Raw genomic sequence first — 12,500 nt, forward strand, 5'->3', positions numbered from 1 at the left:
TCTCTCTCTCACACACACACACACACACACACACACACACACACACACACACACCCCACACACACTTTCCACATCTAGTTCACAAACCACACTAATTTACCCCCTTAAGAGCATGCAGGCTGAGTAAACCGCACCCCACCCTCCCTCCACCCGGCGGCTGAGGAAACCCCTTCTCTACCATTTATTAACAAGATTATCTGGGTGGGCCGGGCACGGTGGCTCATGCCTGTAATTCAAGCACATCGGGAGGCCGCAGCGGGCGGATCACTTGAGGCCAGGAGTTGGAGACCAGGCTGGCCAACATGGTGAAACCCGGTCTCTATGAAAAGTGTAACAATTAGCCAGGCCTCCTGATGGCACGGGCTTGGAATCCCGACTACTCGGGACACCGAAGGAGGCGACTTGCCTGAACTGGGGAGGCCGAGGTTGCAGTGAGCCGAGATCGTGCCGTGGCGATCCAGCCTGGGTGACAGAGCGAGACTCTGTCTCAAAATAATAATAATAAGGAAGGAGACCACTACTACTCCTGCTGCCCTCCTCCCCGCACCTCGCCTAGTTCACAAGACAAGAGGAAAGACAGAAAGCAGAAAGTTAGAAAGGAACGAAAGCAAGATAAATGGCCAGACACCCTTGGTGCCACCACACGGCCCTAGGAGATTTAAAAAAACAAAGAAAGAAAGAAAGAAAGAAAGAAAGAAAGAAAGAAAGAAAGAAAGAAAGAAAGAAAGAAAGAAAAAAAAAAGGAAAAAAAAAAGAAAAAGAGGAAGTAATAATAATAACATCGACCCCCGACCTGAACTACTTCTGTTATCTGTGAATTCCTTGTAAAACTTTTTGTTCTGTTAGCTGATGCAGGTAGCCCCCAGTCACGTTTCCCACGCTTGCTCGATTTGTCACGACCCTTTCACGTGCAACCCTTGAGGTTGTAAGCCTTTAAAAAAGTCTTTTTCGGGGAGCTCGGCTCCTAAGATGCGAGTCTGCCGACGCTCCCGGCCGAATGAAAAACCTCTTCCTTCTTTAATCCGGTGTCTCAGGAGTTTTGTCTGCGGCTTGTCCTGCTACATTTCTGGGTTCCCTCACCGGGAAGCGAGCTGGTGATGCACGGAGGGTCGAGGCAGCCCCTTAGGCGGCTTATGCCTGCCCTGTAGAGCATCCCTGCGGGGGACTCTGGCCAGCTTGAGCGATGCGGATCCTCAGAGTGCTGCCGGGTAGGCATCTGCCCCGGTGCGATGCCTCGCCTCCAAAGAGCAGTGCACAGCACGCCCCCGTGGAGGATCCGCACAGTGGCTGGACACTGGGAAGGAACTGGCACTTTCAGTCCGGACATCTGAAACTTGCTGAGACTGCTCTTTGGAACTTCCCCCACTCCGTTTGAGTGGAAGCGTGGCCTGATCACCCACGGCGTGCCTCTACCGGCACTTTGGTTTTGGTTTCTGACTTGACTTGAATTCATTGGTTGATACTTTGGTTTCGGTTTCGATTTTGACTTGACTTGAATTGCTTGATAAACAGGCCTGCCTTGATTGCCACTTTGGTCTTGCTCCTGATTTTGGTTTGGCTTAAATTGCTTGACGAACAGGTGTGCCCTTAACGACACTTTGGTTTTAGCTTTCATTTTGATTTAGTGTGAATTACGTGACTGAGTGACCTTTTACCCTTTCCTTCTCGTAGGGTGAATGTTGTTTCGTCTCGAGAGAAACATAGGTCAGACACAAAGTAAGCCCACTCTGCTAGGAGCCCTCTTAAAAACGTTTCAAAAAGAAAAATAAAAGGAAAGTCATCAAGTCGTCACAACTTACCCTACTAAAATGCATGTTACAGAACCTTACAAAAGGTTTTGCAGGAGATTATAGAGTTCAGTTAACCCCCTAGAGGTCACGAACTCTGGGTGAATTAGAATTGCCCTCTTCTGCTGTTGGATGGCCCACGGAAGGAACTACAGGCAGAGAACAATTGGCCGTGTAGTTCAGGTGGTGACGGGGTCGGAGGACAGCCTGTGTACCTAGATCAAATTCCTTTATATGGACTCACGGCGAAATAGATTATAGACAAAGCCAGCGTTAATTTAGCCCTGTTTAACAACTTTGTGCAAAATAGCCAAAAGTAAAAGTAAGAGCGGCTTCGCCGGCAGACACAGAGTTTTTTTAAAAAGGGAGTCCCAGGAAACGGCAAGAGAAGCCAGTTTTTACGGGAGCCACGAGAGATAACACAGATTCTTTCTCCATGTTTCCCAGCCTACCCCGCTTCACCGAGGCCAACAACCCCCTCAGAAATGAGATTCAGGAGCTGACACGCCCCAGGTCTCACCTCGAAGGGAAGGATCGGAGCCTCCAGAGGCCAAGGAAAGAAGTCGAGATAGTCAAGTGGGCCATCTCAGATCTGGTCTTACTCGAGCTCTGTAAATGCCTCTCAGGGAGATACGAGGACCTGTCTATTATAATGACCAGGCCCACATCCCGGGGGGAGGGGGGTGGGCAACAGACTTTCATCTATCAGCCCTTTTCAACCATTGAGCTACTAAACTGGGAACACCCTGAACCCACCGCCTTGCTCCCGACAGCTAGAGCCCTGTCGAGCATGACTGTGTAGAGGTGTTGGACTCCAGTGTACTCTAGCAGATCTGACCTCCGGGACCAGCCTTGGGCATCAGTACACTAGGAGCTATGCGTGGACGGGAACAGCTTCACCAACCCACGAGGGGAGAGATGTGCAGAATATGCGGTGGTAACCCTGGACGCTGTCGTTAAGCTGGGCTCATTGCTTTAATCCGGGCCTTAGAACTCGGTGAGGGTAAGACTGTAAACATTTACGCTGACTCTCGGTATGCCTGTTTCACCCTCCAAGTGTATAAAGAAAAGAGCCTGTTAAACTCTAGAAAAGAGGGAAAAGAGCAAAAGAAAAAGAAAGACTAAAAGCAAGTGTAAAGATAGAGAATCAAAAGAAAACAGGAGAGACAGACAGCAGTGCGTGGGCGGGGGCAGGGCCCGTGCCGTTTCTCGGGCCCCACCAGCTGGCCGTAGGAGCGTGAGAACGCGGGGGGGGGAAGCAGCATTGTGAGAGGCCGCGGACGTGGATGTAGACATGACCGAAGTCAAGTTAGGCAAGGATTCCAGAGCCGGACAAGGCTAGAGAGAGATTAATGTGCGAGATGGAAAAAAAAAAAAAAGACTCTAGAAGGGTAAATGTTCAGAAGGCAATACAGGAAATGGCCAAGGCCGCAAGACAAAGAGGCCATCGGCCAAGGGCTGCTGCACCTTGGAGGAACCAGACACTCATCTGATCAGGCTGACGGGAGCTGAAGAATGTAAAGACTAGGGCAGACTAGGCACCTTCTCATTAGGCTCCCAGGAGCCCATGGTCACATTAGAAGTTACAAACAGCAAGACTCTGCCGTATCTGGATTCCAATTTCTCACTGAAGGCTCAGCCACTAGATACAGTGACAAAGGGGCGGAGTGGGGGTGGGGATGGGGGGAGGGGGGAACTCCTCCTCTAAGAAACTGAAACAGGAAAAAGAGCCATACCTTGTGAAAACTTGCTTATAGACTTTACAGGACTGCCCCCTGCTGGAGGCTAGTGCTTGTTTGCACCTTTTCAGGGTAAGTTACAGTTTTCCCCACCAGGACAGAAAAAGTACAAGAAGTGACTAAAGTACTGTTAAAAGACATTATCCCCAGGTTTAAGACTACCTCTGATTTTAAAGTCAGACAATAGGCCAGCATTTGTAGCTGTAGCTGGAATAGTGCAAGATTTAACAAGACTGTTAACAATACAACAGAGGTTACACGCAGCCTATCGGCCACAAAGTTCAACAAAAGGTGGAACGCATGAACTGGACACTCGAGCGAGCAGCTACTGGCGACCAAAAAACAAAACGAAAAAAAAAGGGTTGCCATATAGATATAGATAGATAGATAGATAGATAGATAGATAGATAGATGTATATATATACACACACACACACACACACACACACACACACACACACACACACACAGATACAGATATAGATATAGATATAGATAGATATATAGATATATGCCAGGAAATTCACTTAAGATAAAATCAGGTTTTTGCCTACGGTCCTCCTCCGAGTCAGGTGCACCCCTACCAAACAAACTAGGTATCTGCCCTGTAAGATTGTGTTCAGTTGGCCACCCGCAAATCGTAGGTCAAATAAAAGGTGACCTCCGGAAACTAAAGAAATTAACCTTTAAAAGGCAAATGCAGCCTTTCAAAATAGCCATACGAAGTGTTCATAATTAAATAAAGAAAAATAATGCCTATAAGCCTGACACCCATTTAAATCTAGGGACTCTGTTTAAAGTAAAACCTAATTTTTCTACAACCCATATAGGATGAGCCCTATACTGTAACCTTGTCCACTCCCACTGCTGTTAAAGTTGCAGGTGTTGCGTCTTGGATCCACCACAGTCAGCTAACACCGACAGCTCAGGACAAGTGGACCGGCTAACAGGGCGCAGATCATCCAGCCCGGCTGATCCTGAGACGAGACCAAGCTCCAAGCTGCTGCTGAGGACCACAAGCCCTGCTCTAGTCACACACCGGCAGCTGACTAGTCTATGCACGGCCGAAGCTTGAGGACTCATCAAGCAAGTCAATGTAGTTAAAAATCTTAAGACAGATAGTTTTCCTAGAATACTAACTGTTTTCCTATTGTTCTGTCGCTGTATTCAACCTTTTTCCCAGGTGAGGACCTCTTTCGTCCTTGCTGGATATGAATATGCTATACATTGCTTTGTTGTTGTTACCACCCCACCCCACCCCCCACCCATAACCATGCTAGAAGAAACACCTATGTAAGGTGTCCCCACTGTACACGTACTGCTTAGGAAACCCAGACCCGTCCAGCCCAGCAACGATCGCAAGGTCTTTCAGTCATTCTTTAAACATATAAACCAGAAGTTACCAGAACCTCCTCCTTTAGCCAAAAATTTAAAAAATAAAAATAAAAAAACAGAAAAAAACCTATTTCCTCAGTAGGCTGAAAACATTGCTGGCAGCCTAGATGTTTCTTCATGTTATGTTGATAGAAGGGCTAACGTAAGAGACCAATGGCCTGGAGAAGCAGAAGGGTTAATGCCTCAAGATAACATGACTTTAACCAACTCTTTCCCCAAACAGACGCCGCAAGTTCAAGCGTCGGGCTCGTAAAAACTTCTCTGATTAAAAAATACTGTTTTACTTGCTAAAAAAAGGTTTTAAGGCCCAGTTAAAAACTAACCTGCTTAAGACATGACAAAGTTAGTACATGTGCCTGTTCAGGTTTAACACAGGTTTGATCCTAGGTCTTCATTTAGAAAAGAGTTTCCAGCTGTAGAAAATGTAAAACCCTCACTGTAAGTGTATTACTTGTAATAGAAACTTGCTGGCCGGGCGCGGTGGCTCAAGCCTGTCATCCCAGCACTTTGGGAGGCCGAGACGGGCGGATCACGAGGTCAGGAGATCGAGACCATCCTGGCTAACACGGTGAAACCCTGTCTCTACTAAAAAATACAAAAAAACTAGCCGGGTGAGGTGGCGGGCGCCTGTAGTCCCAGCTACTCAGGAGGCTGAGGCAGGAGAATGGCGTGAACCCGGGAGGCGGAGCTTGCAGTGAGCTGAGATCCGGCCACAGCACTCCAGCCTGGGTGACAGAGCGAGACTCGGTCTCAAAAAAAAAAAAAAAAAAGAAACTTACTTGCTTGCTGCGCCCCTGTGTATTACACTTGCTCCTTCCAATGATAAAAGGTTTTGTAGCTACCATGGCTCGTCAGAAAACTTCCACACAAGTGTATTACATAAAACGCTATCACTCTGTCTCGCTAAAAGACCCAAAAAGTAAAAATGAAAGGGAACCCGCCCACTAATTAGTGAAAATTCTCAAAGTGGGGGATGAGGAAGGAGACCTCTACTGCTCCTGCTGCCCTCCTCCCCCCACCTTGCCTAGTTCACAAGACAGGAGGAAAGAGAGAAAGCAAAACGTTAGAAACAAACAAAAGTCAGATAAATAGCCAGACAACCTTGGCACCACCACCAGGCCGTAGGAGTTAAAAAAAAAAAAAAAAAAGTAATACTAATAACATCGGCCCCTGACCTAAACTACTTGTATTATCTGTAAATTCCTGACACTATGAAAAAAAGGGTTGTAAAACTTTTTGTTCTGTCTGTCCTTCCTTCCTTCCTTCCTTCCTTCCTTCCTTCCTTCCTTCCTTCCTTCCTTCCTTCTTTCATCCCACCTCGGCCTCCCAAAGTGCTGGGATTACTGGCGTGAGGCACCATGCCTGCTTGGCCTGAAGAGACACCTATTGAAAGTAAGACATAGAGAGCTCCTTGCAGTGATCTGATTGATTGCTTGACTGATTTACAGACGGCGTCTCACTCTGTCACCCTGGCAGTGGTGCCATCAAAACCAAACTCACTGCAGTGTGGACGCTCCTGGACTCAAGCGATCCTTCCACCTCAGCCTCCAGAGTGTAGTGCCTGGGACCACGGGGCATGCGCCACTGTGCCCAGATGATTTTCAATTTTTATTGTTTTATTTTTCTTTTTCCCGAGACAGAGTTTCGCTCTTGTTGCCCAGACTGGAGTGCAATGGCGCGGATCTCGGCTCACCGCAACTTCTGCCTCCCGGGTTCAAGAGATTCTCCTGAGTCTGCCTCCCGAGTAGTAGCTCGGGTTGCAGGTATGCACCACCACGTCTGGTTGATTTTGTATTTTTACTAGAGACGGGGCTTCTCCATGTTGGTCAGGCTGGTCTCCAACTCCCGACCTCAGGTGATTCTCCCTCCCCGGCCTCCCAAAGTGCTGGGACGGCAGGCGTCAGCCGCCGCGCCCGGCCTTCCTTTTCAACTGTTTTTGCACAGACAGGGTCTCATCATGTTGTTGCAACCCTTCTGCCCCGGCGTCCCAAAGTGCTCGCGTGACGGGCGTGAGCCACTGCGCCTGGACTCCGGGGAATGATTCACGACCACGACCGCTGTACTAACTATTTATTTCTTATTTATTTATTTATTTATTTATTTATTTTTTAGTATTATTATTATCTTAAAATTATTATTATTTTTTTGAGACGGAGTTTCGCTCTGGGCGAGGCGGGGCGGGGCGAGGCGAGGCGAGGCGAGGCGAGGCGTGTCGCTTTGGAAACCGCAGCACCGCCTTCTAAAGCCCCATTCCAATGCACAAAGCCCTGTTCCCTTCCCGGACTTGGAGCTGATGCCTTCCATAGCCTTGGGCTTCTCTCCATTCAGAAGCTTTTACAGGCGCAACCCCACCCAGAGGCTAGCTGCGGTTGAGGATTGGGGGTGTGCTGGGGCTGGAAAGTCGGTCCCCTATTTTTGCTAGCTCGGCCACGACATCCCCCGACCCCTATCGCTTGCTCACCCTTTCAGATCCCTTGCCTCCACCGTCTTGGAGGCTGACCTCTGACTTTAATATCTGCCTTTCTTCCTGTCTTGGGTTTGAGGAGGGGGGGCAGGAATGAGGGTGTGTGTGGGGAGGGGGTGTGGGGTGTGGACGGAGGGGAGCGTCCTAAGGGTCGATTTCGTGTCATGCCTCTTTCACCGCCACCGCCGAAGATGAAAGCAACGATCAGCTAAAGACCGCGTGTTCTCATCTATAACTGGGAACTAAATAATGAGAACTCGTGGGCAGAACGAGGGGGACCAGGGAGGCGGGAGCCTACTTGAGGGAGGAGGTGTGGAAGGAGAGACATCTTCAGGGAAAAACAAAACAAAACAAAACAAAACAAAAAACCAAACCACGAAAACTGTCGGGTACTGCGCTGAGTTATCCGGGTGATGAAATCATCTGCACACTGAACCCCCCAGTCAGAAGTTTACTTGTGTAACAATCTTGCACATGTCTGCTTGAACAAGACATAAAAGTTGGGGGGGGGGAGGGAGAGAGAGAGAGAGAGAGAGAGAGAGAGAGAGAGAGAGAGAGACAGAGACAGAGACAGAGAGAAGGAAACACCACCTCCTTGACCTGAGTCAGGGGGTTTCCGGTCTGGTGGCGGAACGTTCAGTGACAATGGAGTATTTTGGCCTGTTCTTTTTTTGTGCGTTTGCTATTTTTTTTTTGCTGCTGTTGTTGTTGTTGTTTTAAGACAGAGTCTCACTCAGCCACCCAGCCTGGAGTGCGGTGGTGCGATTCGGCTCACTGCAACCACCGTCTCCCAGGTTCAAGCGATTCTCCCGTCTCAGCCTCCTGAGCAGCTGGGATTACAGGCACCCACCATCATGCTCCGAAGATGTTTCTATGTTAGTAGAGACGGAGTTTCACCATGTGGGCCAGGCTGCTCTTGAACTCCTGACCTCAGGTGATCCGCCCACCTCGGCCTCCCAAAGTGCTGGGATTACATGTGTGAGCCACTGCGCCCGGTGGCGGTCCCTGTGTTTTTTTTTTCTTTTTTCTTTTTTTTTTTTTTTTTTCTTTCTTTCTTTCTTTCTTTCTTTCTTTCTTTCTTTCTTTCTTTCTTTCTTTTTTGGTAGGGAGGGACTGAGTCTCTCTCAGTCTGTCACCCAGGCGGGGGTGCAGTGGCACTCCCTCGGCTCACTGCAACCTCTGCCTCCCGGATTCCAGTGATTCTTCTTCAGTGGCTGGGATTACAGGCGCACACCACCACATCCGGCTAATTTTTGTATTTTGAGTAGAGACGGGGTTTCTCCATGTTGGCCGCACTGGTCTCGAACTCCTGACCTCAAGTGATCCGTTCTCCTGGGCCTCCCAAAGTGCGAGGACGACAGGCCTGAGCCGCCGGGATTTCAGCCTTTAAAAGTGCCGGCCCTACCACCTTTCGCTGTGGACGTTACGCTCTGAATGACGTGCCATCTCTGCCATAGGTTGACTCCCTGAGTCCCCTCTGCCATTTCACTCCATCCTGGGACGCAAGAGCGAAACTCCATCCCGCCACCTCCTCGTGCAAAACAAAACAAAACGGAACAAAACAAAACAAAACAAAACAAAACAAAAAAAGAAACTCTACACATGACCTGTAAGTGTCTGTTCCTGTGAGTGATTTCTGAGATACGGCACTGTAGACTGAACGCAGTGGCTCACGTCTGTCATCCTAGTACTTTGGGAGGCTGAGGCGGGCGGATCGCCAGGTCAGGAGATCGAGACCATCCTGGCTAACATGGTGAAACCCCGTCTCTCCAAAAAAAACAAACGAATTATCTGGGTGTAGTGGCCGGCGCCTGTAGTCCCAGCTACTCGGGAGGTTGAGGCCGGAGAATGGTGTGAACCCGGGAGGCGGAGGTTGCAGGGAGCTGCGATCGCGCCACTGCACTCCAGCCTGGGTGACAGAGCAAGACTCCGTCTCAAAAAAATAAAAAAATAAAAAAAGAAGAAAGAAAGAAAGAAAGAAAGAAAGAAAGAAAGAAAGAAAGAAGGAAAGAAAGAGGAAATGAAAGAAATGGCACTGTATCGCTATTGGGCTAGGACCCTCTCTCTTTCTGTCTGTTCCTCTCTGTCTCTCTCTGTCCGTTTCTGTCTTTCCTGTCTCTCTCACTGTGTCTGTCTTCTGTCTTACTCTCTTTCTTTGCCTGTCTGTCTGTCTGCCTCTCTCTCTCTCTCTCTCTCTCTCTCTCTCTCTCTCTCTCTGTCTCTTTCTCTCTGTCTCTCACTGTCCGTCTATGTCTTTCTCTGTCACTCTCTTTATCTGTCTGCCTGTCCCTCTCTTTCTCTCTGTCTCTCTGTCTCTCTCTCTCTCTCTCTCTCTCTCTCTCTCTCTCTACCTGTGTCTCTCACTCACTGTGTCTGTCTTCTGTCTTACTCTCTTTTTTGCCTGTCTGTCTGTCTCTGTCTGTCTCTCTCCCTCTCTCCCCCTCCCTGTCTAGTCTGTTTCTCTCTCTCTCTCGCTCTCGCTCTCGCTCTCTCGCTCTCTCGCTCTTTCTGTCCGTTTCTCTCTGTCTCTGTCTGTCGATCTCTCTTTTTCTACGTCTGTCTCTTTGTCTGTCAGATTCCCCCGTCCCAGAGAGGGCCCTGCCCCTTCCACCAAAGTGAGAAGTGCGTGCTTAGAGAGGCCGAGAGGAATCTACACAGACGGGCCTTGCCGGGCTTCCCCACTGGGTGCATGATTTCGGGAGATCGAGGCCGGGTCCCCACTTGGATGGAAGGGCCATTTGCAGACCTTTCTCTCTGTCACCTGTGATGTCCAAACTTCTCGTATTTCCCTGATAAGCTCCTCGACTTTAAAATAAACGGCTAAGGCCGGGCACGGTGGCTCATGCCCGTCATCCCAGCATTTTGGAAGGCCGAGGCGGGTGGATCACCTGAGGTCGGGAGTTCGAGGCCAGCCTGACCCACATGAAGAAACCCCGTCTCTACTAAAAATACAAAATTAGCCGGGCATGGGGGCGCAGGCCTGTAATCCCAGCTACTCGGGAGGCAGACGCAGGAGAATCGCTGGAACCTGGCAAGCGGAGGTTGCAGTGAGCCGAGATCGCGCCATTGCACTCCAGCCTGGGCAGCAAGAGCGAAACTCCGTCCCACCGCGCGCGCACACGCACGCACACACACACACACACACACACACACACACACACACACACACACGAAAAAAAGGGGAAAAAAAATAGACAAAGGAAAATTCTTCACACGTGACCCATAAGTGTGTGTTCCCACGAGTGATTTCCAAGCAATGGCACCGTAGGGGCTGAACGCGGTGGCTCACGTCTGTCACCCCAGCACTTTGGGAAGCCGAGGCGGGCGGATCAGGAGGTCAGGAGTTCAAGACCAGCCTGGCCCACGTGGTGAAACCCCGTCTCTACTAAAACTACAAAACTGAGTCGGGTGCGGTGGGGCAGACCCCTGTGATCCCAGCTACTCGGGAGTCGGAGGCGGGAGAATCGCTTGAACCTGGGAGGCGGGGGTTGCCGTGAGCCGAGATCGTGCCACAGCGCTACAGCTTGGGCTGTAGAGTGAGTGAGACTCTGTCTCAAAAATAAATAAATAAATAAATAAATAAATAGCAAGCGAGAAAGAGAAAATGAAAGAAATGGCACTGTATCACTACTCGGCTAGGACGGCGGTGATGTTCTTGTGGGGAGACACCGCGTGGGGCGATGTGTAGTGTGCGGACTCCGATCTTCGTGGTGGGATGTGGCTGCTCCGCGATTCACCGTACTGACTAGATTCATGACTGATTCACGACAGGGTGGACTTTGGGGAACACGGTTGAGAAATGGGTACTTCGGGAGCAAAATCTTGCCCCGGAACAGGAAGGGAGTGTGATGTGCACTGCTTTCCCCGTGAAATCCACGCCGTGTCCGGGAGCGTGGATGTCATGCACTAACACTCGTTCAGGGATTGCCTCTCTGAGGTCGTGGGTCTGGAGTCCACTCTGACACGCTAATGACCGCACTTGTGTCTTTGGTAGCTCCCACCTCCACCCCTGGCGTCCTCCACGCGCCCCGCACCCCTGGTCCTCTCTTCTCTCTGGGGGAATGGAAGTGCCAGGTGATCCCAGGGGCAGAAACTTTGGCTGTGCCCCTGGGGGTTCTGGTCGACCAGTCGCGGGCATCGCGTGGGAGGACTCCCTGGGCCCGGAAATGGCCTGGTCTGAGAGGGATCCGGGAGACGCCGGCGACGCGGTGTGCCTCCGCCGCATCCCCCTCCCCAACCTCCACCCCGACCCAGAGCGATCCATCCTTCACTTCTTTTCCGTGATGACTGACACTTGCAGGCATCGGTTGTCTTCGGGCATCACCTAGCGGCCACTGTTACTGAAAGTCGAGGTGGCACGGAGGGAGGTCTCGCCGAAACTTCACCGAGCCCGGGGCAACCGGTTTCTCGCCCTCCCTTCTGGAGGCCCCTCCCTCTCTCCCTCGTTGCCTAGGTAACCTCCGCCCTGGCGGGGGGCCCTATTGTTCTTTTATCGGCGCTTTAGTTTTCTTTGTGTGTTGGTTTCTTTAATGCGCATAGACTCTTCTACTTGGGCTGTATGAGGGGTCAGTTTAATTTTCAAGTGCCCCCCCCCACCCCGCACCCCGCCGCGGCTCCCCCCCTCCCCCACGTCCCTGTACCTGAATTTAGTGAGTCAGTGAGGTGGGTTCCCCTCAACCTCCCCACCCCCCGCCTCCCAACATCCTGCTTGGAAACGTTCCGGAGCCAGCCGGGTGTGCCTCCGTCTTCTCTCCCCTTCCCCCACCCCTTGCCGGCGATCTCATTCTTGCCAGGCTGACATTTGCATCGGTGGTAGTGGCCACCGTTTTTTGAGATGGGGGCGGCACGGTCCCACTTCCCCAGAGGCAGCTTGGGCCGATGGCATAGCCCTTGACCCGCGTGGGCAAGCGGGCTGGTCTGGAGTTGTGGGGTTTCTCCCCCTCCCCGCTTCGCTCCTCAGGCCTCCCTCCGTAGGAAAGCTTCACCCTGGCTGGGTGTCAATCACCTTTTATCATGATGTTTTCTCTTCTCCTCCCTCCCTCCCTCCCGCCAGCATATTTTCACAATGGGAAGAGCGTCACAGCTCTAGTATGGGCCTTCTTAGTACTTGCCCCA

The sequence above is a fragment of the Macaca mulatta genome, chromosome 10 (assembly GCF_049350105.2).
Source record: "Macaca mulatta isolate MMU2019108-1 chromosome 10, T2T-MMU8v2.0, whole genome shotgun sequence".
Taxonomy (NCBI): Eukaryota; Metazoa; Chordata; class Mammalia; order Primates; family Cercopithecidae; genus Macaca; species Macaca mulatta.